Source organism: Phoca vitulina, unplaced genomic scaffold (genome assembly GCF_004348235.1).
Source record: "Phoca vitulina isolate PV1807 unplaced genomic scaffold, GSC_HSeal_1.0 scaffold24, whole genome shotgun sequence".
NCBI lineage: Eukaryota > Metazoa > Chordata > Mammalia > Carnivora > Phocidae > Phoca > Phoca vitulina.
Window position 1 is genome coordinate 5,311,095 of NW_022589727.1, and position 7,989 is coordinate 5,319,083.

At 35.0% G+C, this 7,989-nt stretch overlaps 1 non-coding gene across 1 annotated transcript; it reads right to left on the bottom strand.

Annotated features, from left to right (window-relative positions):
* Positions 1-1,212: 1,212 nt before the first annotated feature.
* On the bottom strand, positions 1,213-1,274 carry LOC116642897. Its single transcript, XR_004301425.1, has one exon. It is a non-coding gene; the product is annotated as a small nucleolar RNA SNORD66 (small nucleolar RNA).
* Between the last annotated feature and the right edge of the window lie 6,715 nt (positions 1,275-7,989).

Below are 7,989 nucleotides of genomic sequence, written 5' to 3' on the forward strand. Positions count from 1 at the left end.
CCATACATGTTTTCAGAATTTCTTACTTTTTACCTAGTATCTTTTCCTTTTCCAGGCATACACTTATGCATGCTTCCTTAGGATCCTCTTTGCTGCGGATAGTTTCTTAGACTTTCTATGTTTTCATGACTTTGATATTTTTGAGGAGTAATAGCTAATAATTATTTTGTAGGAGACCCCTCATTTGGCTTTCTGGTGTTTTTCTTATAATTAGATTGAAATAATGAGCTTTTGTAAGACATAGAAGTGCCATTTTCATTGCATTGTATGTATATACATACTACCAACATTAGTTATCACTGTCAATACTGATCTTGATCACAAGGCTGATGTAGTGATTACCCTTCTCCACTGTATTTTTCTACCTTTCCACACTTTACTCTTTGGAAAAAAAGTCATTATGCACACCCCACACTTAAGGAGTGAGGATTTATGCTCCCTTCATTTAGGGCATAGTATCTACATAAATTATTTGGAATTCTTCTGCAAGGGAGATTTATATCATCTCCTCTATTAATAATTTATGCATTTATTCAAGCATTTATTTATATAATTATGAACTGCAGATATTTATTTTATACTTTGAGTATATATACATTATACTTTGAGTTATAATACAATACTACTTCATTTTGTTCCTCAAATTTTTTCAGGTATAGCTACTAGGAGCTCTTTCAATTTGGTCCTGTATCCCTTGGAGATAATGCCATTTTTTCCCCACTTCCTTTCTTTCTGGTGCTACAAGTTGCTCCAGGCTCATCTTACATATTTACTGTCCCATTCCTAGAATTAACCATTCTCTAAGGAGCCCTGGTTCCTTTTACCAGAGAATGGTATTAGAAACCAAGATCTGGACATTAGGTGTGTGTGTTGCTACCAGGGTATTGTAGCTTCTAGGCTTTCATCTGAAAGAGCAAGAAAATATATTTGTATATACAAACCCATGCATATAAACATTTCTATAAATTTATCTATATGTAACCACCTATATAAACATGAGTTCATACCGATGTCTCCAAGTCTTATCTATTACCAAAGGCTCTTTTTGTATTAATTCATACGTACATCTGAATTTTCTGCTTTAGCCTATTGATGTGATGGATTAATTCAAATGGTGTCCACACCTAGAATAAATCCAACTTCTTGTGTTATATATTTTTAATATATTACTGAATTTAATTTGCAATACTTTTAAGGATTTTTGCATTGAGATTCTTAAGAAATAATGGTCTGTGGCCCAGACACGTGGCACTAACAAAAAGTCATCAGTGGAAGAAGTTTCCCTTCCTTGTAATGTCATTGTCTGGCTTTGGTGTTGGGTAATACTGACCTCACAAAATGAGATAAGGAAGCATTCTCTTTGCTTTTGTTTTCTGGAAGAGATTACTAATGAGGTATTATTTCTTCCTGAAGCATTTGTTAGAATTCAATAGTGAAACTATCTAGGCATGGTGCTTTCTTATTTGGAAGATTTCTAATTATTGATTCAGTATCTTTAATAGATATGGGATGACTCAGATTATCTATTTCTCCTTAAGTTTTGTTAGCTTGTGCCTTACAAAGAATGGGTCCATTTCACATAAGCCATCAAATTTGTGGGCATAAGGTTGTTTCTAATATTACTTTATCATCCTTTTTACCCAGGACAAAAGTTTTGACAATGCCTCTTTCATTTCTTTTATTACTAATTTGTAATTTCTCTCTTTTTTAAATTTTGTTAGTCTGACTAGAGATTTACTAAATGTTTTATCTTTCCAATGACTCATCCTTTCGTTTCACTGATTTCCCGTACTGTTTTCCTGATTTTAAATTTGTTGCTTTCTGCTCCACTTTACATTATAAATTTTCTTCTGCTTGCTATATGCTTAAATTGGTTCTTCTTTCTCTAGATTCCTAAGGTATAAAAATCTTAGACTATTGAATCGGAGTCTTTAATATGTGCACTTAATGTTATCAATTTCCTTCTAAGCAGTGCTTCCTCTAAATTCCACAAATTTTGATAAGTTGTATTTTCGTTTAGTTCAAAATACTGTGTAATTTCTCCAGAGACTCCTTTATCCATGTGGGTTGTTTAGAATTGTGTTGTTCAATCTTCAAATATTTTGGAACTTCCCAGACATCTTTCTGTTACTGATTTCTAGTTTACTTCCATTGGGGTCTAAGAACATGATCTTTCTTTTTAAAGGTATGTTTCATGGCACAGGAGGTGCTATTGGTGAACGTTCCATGTGAGTTTGAAAATATTGTTCTGCTGTTGTTGTTTTTTTAAAGATTTTTATTTATTTATTTGACAGAGACAGACACAGCGAGAGCAGGAACACAAGCAGGGGGAGTGGGAGAGGGAGAAGCAGGCTTCCCGCTGAGCAGGGAGCCCGATGCGGGGCTTGATCCCAGGACCCTGGGATCATGACCTGAGCCGAAGGCAGACGCTCAACGACCCAGGCGTCCTGTTCTGCTGTTGTTGTATGGAGTATTCTTAAATGGCAATTAGATAAGTTGATTAACAGTGCTGTTTAGATAAATTATATCCTTACTTGTTTTCTTCTTGGTTATCAATTACTAAAAGAGAAATATAGAACTCTCCAGCTAAAGTAGTGAGTCTGTTTATCCCTCCTTATAGTAATATCAATTTTGCCTCATGCATTTTGAAGTTATGTTATTGCATGTATACATATTAAGGATTACCCCATATTCTTGGACACCTGACTCCTTTATCTATTTGTAATGCCTATTGCTAACTCTGACAATTTCTCTTGTTCTGGAGAGTGCTTTCCCTGACTTCTATACTTTTTAGCTTTTTTGCTTAGACAGTAAATATGTCTTTACAGACAAAGTGAGTTTCTTATACACAACATATAGTTAGATCTTGTTTCTTCAGTCTACTCTGACAGTCTCCGATTTTTTTTAATTGATGGATTTGGCCTATTCACAATGAAAGTGGCTGTTGATATTTTTGAATTTAAATCTACCAAGCTTATAACTATTTCTCTTCACTGCACTTGTTTGTTTGATGGGTTTTTTTCCTCTTCCTTTTTCCCTTTTCTGGTTTTGAGAAATTTATATGAATATATATATATATATTTTTCTCTCCCCTCTTATCAGTTGTGCTTATTTTATATTACTTTTTTGTTTGTTTGTTTGTTTTTTTAGTGTCTGCCCTGTACTTTGAAATATACATTTGCAACCAATCTAAGTCTACTCTCAAATACTACCATAGTTCTCATGGGTAGTACTGGTACTTCAGAATAGAGAATTCCTATCTTTTATAAAATAATTGTCATTTATTTTATTTAACCTTACACTATAATAATAAAGTACATTCACACTATTATTACTTTAAACAAGCATTTTTTAAGGGAGTAAATTTCAATGTTCTCATACATTAAAAAATATGTAAGATGATGGATGTATTAATTAGATGGTAGAAAAAAATATTTTTTTTCTATTAGATCGATTATTAGTAAAAACAAAAAGATTTTATTCCTTCTCCAGGAATTTTTCTTTCCTTTTCTTTTTTTTTTTTAAGATTTTATTTATTTATTTGACAGAGAGAGAGACACAGCGAGAGAGGGAACACAAGCAGGGGGAGTGGGAGAGGGAGAAGCAGGCTTCCCGCGGAGCAGGGAGCCCGATGTGGGACTCGATCCCAGGACCCTGGGATTACAACCTGAGCTGAAGGCAGACACTTAACGACTGAGCCACCCACCTCAGGCGCCCCACCTTTTCTTTCTTTTTAAAATGTAGATCCAAGTGTCTCATTTATATAATTTTCCTTATCTCTGGAGATCTTTTTAGTATTTCTTATAAGGCATGTCTGCTGGCAATTAATCCCTTTGGTTTTGTTTGTCTGAGAAAATCTTTATTTTTCCTTACTTTTGAAGGATACTTTTCTGGATACAGAAATCTAGGTTTGTTTGTTTGGTTTTTAACACTTTAAATATTTTATTCCACTCTCTTCTTGTTTGCATAATTTCTGAGGGAAAAAAAACTCTCTGTAAATTTTATTCTTTTTTCCTCTATAGGTAAGGTGATTTTTCTTTCTAGCCTCTTTCAATATCTTCTCTTTGTCTTTGATCTTCTACAGTTTGAGTATTACCTGCCTAAGTGTACATTTTTGGTATTCATCTTGCTTGATGGTCTATGAATACGCTGATTTTGTAATTTGGTTTCTGTCATTAATTTTAGAAAGTTCACAGCAATTATTGCTTCAAATATTTCTCCTGCTTTGTTTCTTCTTTCTTCTCCTGGTATATCAGTTATACTGATGTTACACTTCTGAAATTTTCTCACAGTTGTACATTCTATTCTGTCTTTTTAATTTTTTTAAATTCATTTCAGTTTGGGAGGTTTCTATTGACATATCTTTAAGTTCTTTCATTCTTTACTTAGCTATATCAAGGCTACTGATGAGCCCACAAGGGTATTCTTTATTTCTCTTGCAGTATTTTTGATTTTCAGCATTTCCTTTGCTTTCTGTTAAAATTTCTCTGCATATATTACCCATTTGCTTTCTATGTTGTTTGCCTTTTCAATTACTGCCCTTAACTATCAATTAAGAGATATTTTAAATTCCTTTCTGCTAATTCCAACATCTCTGTCATATTTGAGATTGTTTCTGATCTTTTCTGGTCTCTTCAGATAGTATATCCTTACTGCCTGGTAAGTTTTTATTGAAAGATGAGCATAATATATTAATATATATAGTATACAATATATTGGATAATAGGAACTGAGATAAAATAGGTCTTAGAGTGTGAGCTTTTATGTAATCTGGCTAGAAACTGAGCTGTCTTTAGTGTTACCTATAGTTGTACCTGTCAAAGGCCTCAAATTCATTTAGTGTTCTTACTTTTGTTTCTGTTTCCTTCATATATTCATGAGAACTCCATCTTAGTTGAGTCTGAGCCTTGCAGTCACATCAACTATAATTCACTGTTTTATACTAAAGTCCAGTTAATATGGTAAGAAGGAATGGGAAAGGGAGGCTTTCTATAATATTATGATTAAACCTGTAGTGGATCTATGTCCCTTGTCATAAGTGTTTCTTTTTCTTTCCCTTAGGTGTGACAGGAAAACTATCTGGAGCTATAATTGGATAACTGGACTCCCCACATATGTGAGATAAGGCTCTGGTAGAGTATTTTTCTCTAGAATGTATGTGTTTGTTATGAAGTATATAATTAGTATATTTCAAAATGTTACTTCTCCTCTTCCCTTGCAAAAAAAAAAAAAAAAAAAGAGATGATTTTTCTTGACTTTTCACCATGATAACTTGGTGAGATACTTGGAGGTAAAACCCACAGAAGTGTGAGTCCTTCTTATGTCTGCAGCCCCCAGGAGTTTCACTCTTAAGCTATTTACACATTCAGCTTCCAGAAATTCCTCAAAATTACCTTTTAAGTGTTCCTACCAGTTTATGTCTCCAGTGGTTTCTGCACTGAGGTGAGCTGATCTCAACTATTTCTCAGTATCTGCCTGTCTCTTCAGGTTTTGGTGTGGCAGTTTGCCTTGCAACCTCAATTCTCTTTGGGTTGAATGCCCAAGAAAAGTCACTGATTTCTGGTTTGTTCGCTTTTTTCTTGTTTTAAGGTTAACTTCTGAGCTCTTTATATATCAGAGTTGAAATAATACATAGAGTTTTAATCTTGCCCCTTGGCAGAATATGATTATAGGCCAAAAGGGTTGTTTCACAAATAATGTGGACTGAGCAAATGTTCCAAATTAACCATGATTCTTAAAAAACAAAACCGACATAGACACTCAACTAGCTAGTTTAATCTCATTATCACTTTTCATCATATTATAATTTAGTATGCGTGACAATTTTGTGTGAATATTTTTGTACAAGCCTGAACCAAAATAAGGTTAAGAATAATCTTTAAATTGAGGATACTTGAATTTTTAATAAGGAAAACTCTCCTGGAGCTAAATATATCCTAAATCTGGTGTAAAACTTCAGGGAAAGAGAAAAGAATTTCATTTGCATATACTGGACAAAATACATATGGGGAATATGGTTATAATATAATGATGCCCACAAATGCACTGGTTACTTTCTAGTTTATAAATTGGCTGTAGCGGAAAGGTGCAATAAGAAGTTCTAGAAATGTCTTCAATGATCTAGAATTACTGAAGTATTCAATTCCCAGACAAACTGAAAGTGCTTATTTGAATGAAGAGGTCTACTTCATTCATTCTTTTAAAGCATCCTCTGTCCATGGGATGCAAAACAAAATCACTTGAGAAGTGAACAGCTTAATTCACCCTTTATCAGTTTACATTTAGTGTCAAGTAGTTCTCTGAATTATTAATCTTACTTAATTTGTTTTTTTCCTCTAGACATCATCAGTACATTTTAAAAGAACAGTTAATTGGGTGTCATTTTTCTTTTTCTTTTGTACCTGAAATAATCCTTAATTTAACAATTACTTGCTTCTGTTTATCAACAACCTCAATTACTCAACTAATACATTGATGCTAAGAAGCTATCCCTACCTCAACAAACATAAACTCTCTGTATTTTGTCTTTCATCAAGATCAGAAGTTACGGTCATTGATCATATCCTCTCCCTTTGCAATGCAAAGATTATGTGTGTACCTTCCCAAAGCGATACAAAGTCCAATTTGCAACCTATCTCTTCAGGTTTATTTTATAGAGGATAATATTCATCTTTCTTGGAAACTTGAGTTTGTCAGACTGAAATAAGCATAAAATGAGTGAAACTGTTCCAAAATATTCTCTTAGAACATTAAATTGTTCCGAACTGCCTATAATAAACTCAAAACAATCAAACACAAAAGTAGAGTAGAATTGCCAAAAAGGCCACATCACCCAATTTCCTTTTTCCACCATGTGGAGAATCCAATCCTTTGCTCATATTTTTGAGTATTGAAGCTCCATTTTATTAAGAGATTAAAAAATTTCTATAGGTATAGATGGAGTACGGCACTGAACTAAGAATGTAAAATTATGTAAATATGCTGAAATTACAAGCAGAAAAGTTAAAGCCCAGGATACAAATATCATCCTGTAGGACATGTACCTATTCTACTTAGCATGGGCTATCTCTGTAAGTCCTGTAAATATCTAAATAAAATATTTTTCTTGTTTGAAGATGCTAGGTTGGCAATTTTCTCTTCCCCCAGGGTTTAGAAAAACAGACCCTTTAGAAGCCCACTGACGGCCCTATACCAGCAAATCCTACAATGGTAAATTTTCCAACAGGAAAGTAAATAATGAAAGGTCGAGGGGCCCATATGTTTTTAAAGTTGTCCTTTGTTTTTGTTTTTTTTAATTTCAGTAAAAATAAAGTGCTATCTTAGTTTCAGGTGTACAATATAGTGATTCAACAATTCCATATATGACTTATTGCTCATTCTTTAATCCCCATCAACTATTTCACCCATCCCCCCAATCCACCTGCCCTCTGGTAATCATCAGTTTGTTCTCTAAGAGTTTGGGGGGGAGGAGCAAGATGGTGGAGGAGTAGGAGACCGAAATTTCGTCTGGTCCCAGGAATTCAGCTAGATAGGGATCAAACCATTCTGAACACCTACCAACTCAACAGGAGATCGAAGAAAAGAATAGCAGCAACTCTCTGAACAGAAAAGCAACCACTTTCTGGAAGGTAGGATGTGTGGAGAAGTGAATCCGAGGCGATATTCGGGAGGACAGACGGCAGGGGAGGGGGCCTCCATCAGCCTCTACTGGCAAGTAATAGAGCCGCAGAGCACAAAATCGGAACTTTTAGAAGTCGGCTCTGCTGAGGGACGTCGCTCCAGTGGCTAAGAGGGAGGTGTAACCAGACCCTTGGGGTCACAGGAAGACCAGGGGTGCCTGAGTGCAGCAGAGCTCCCAGGTATCGGAGTGGGGAAGCGGGCTGCAGAGACAGAGCCGAGGAGCGGGCTCTCAGCTCGGGGTTGCCATAAAAGGTGATCCCTGACATAGTCAGGCCACTGCTCTTCCAACAGGGACCCAACAAGCTACAG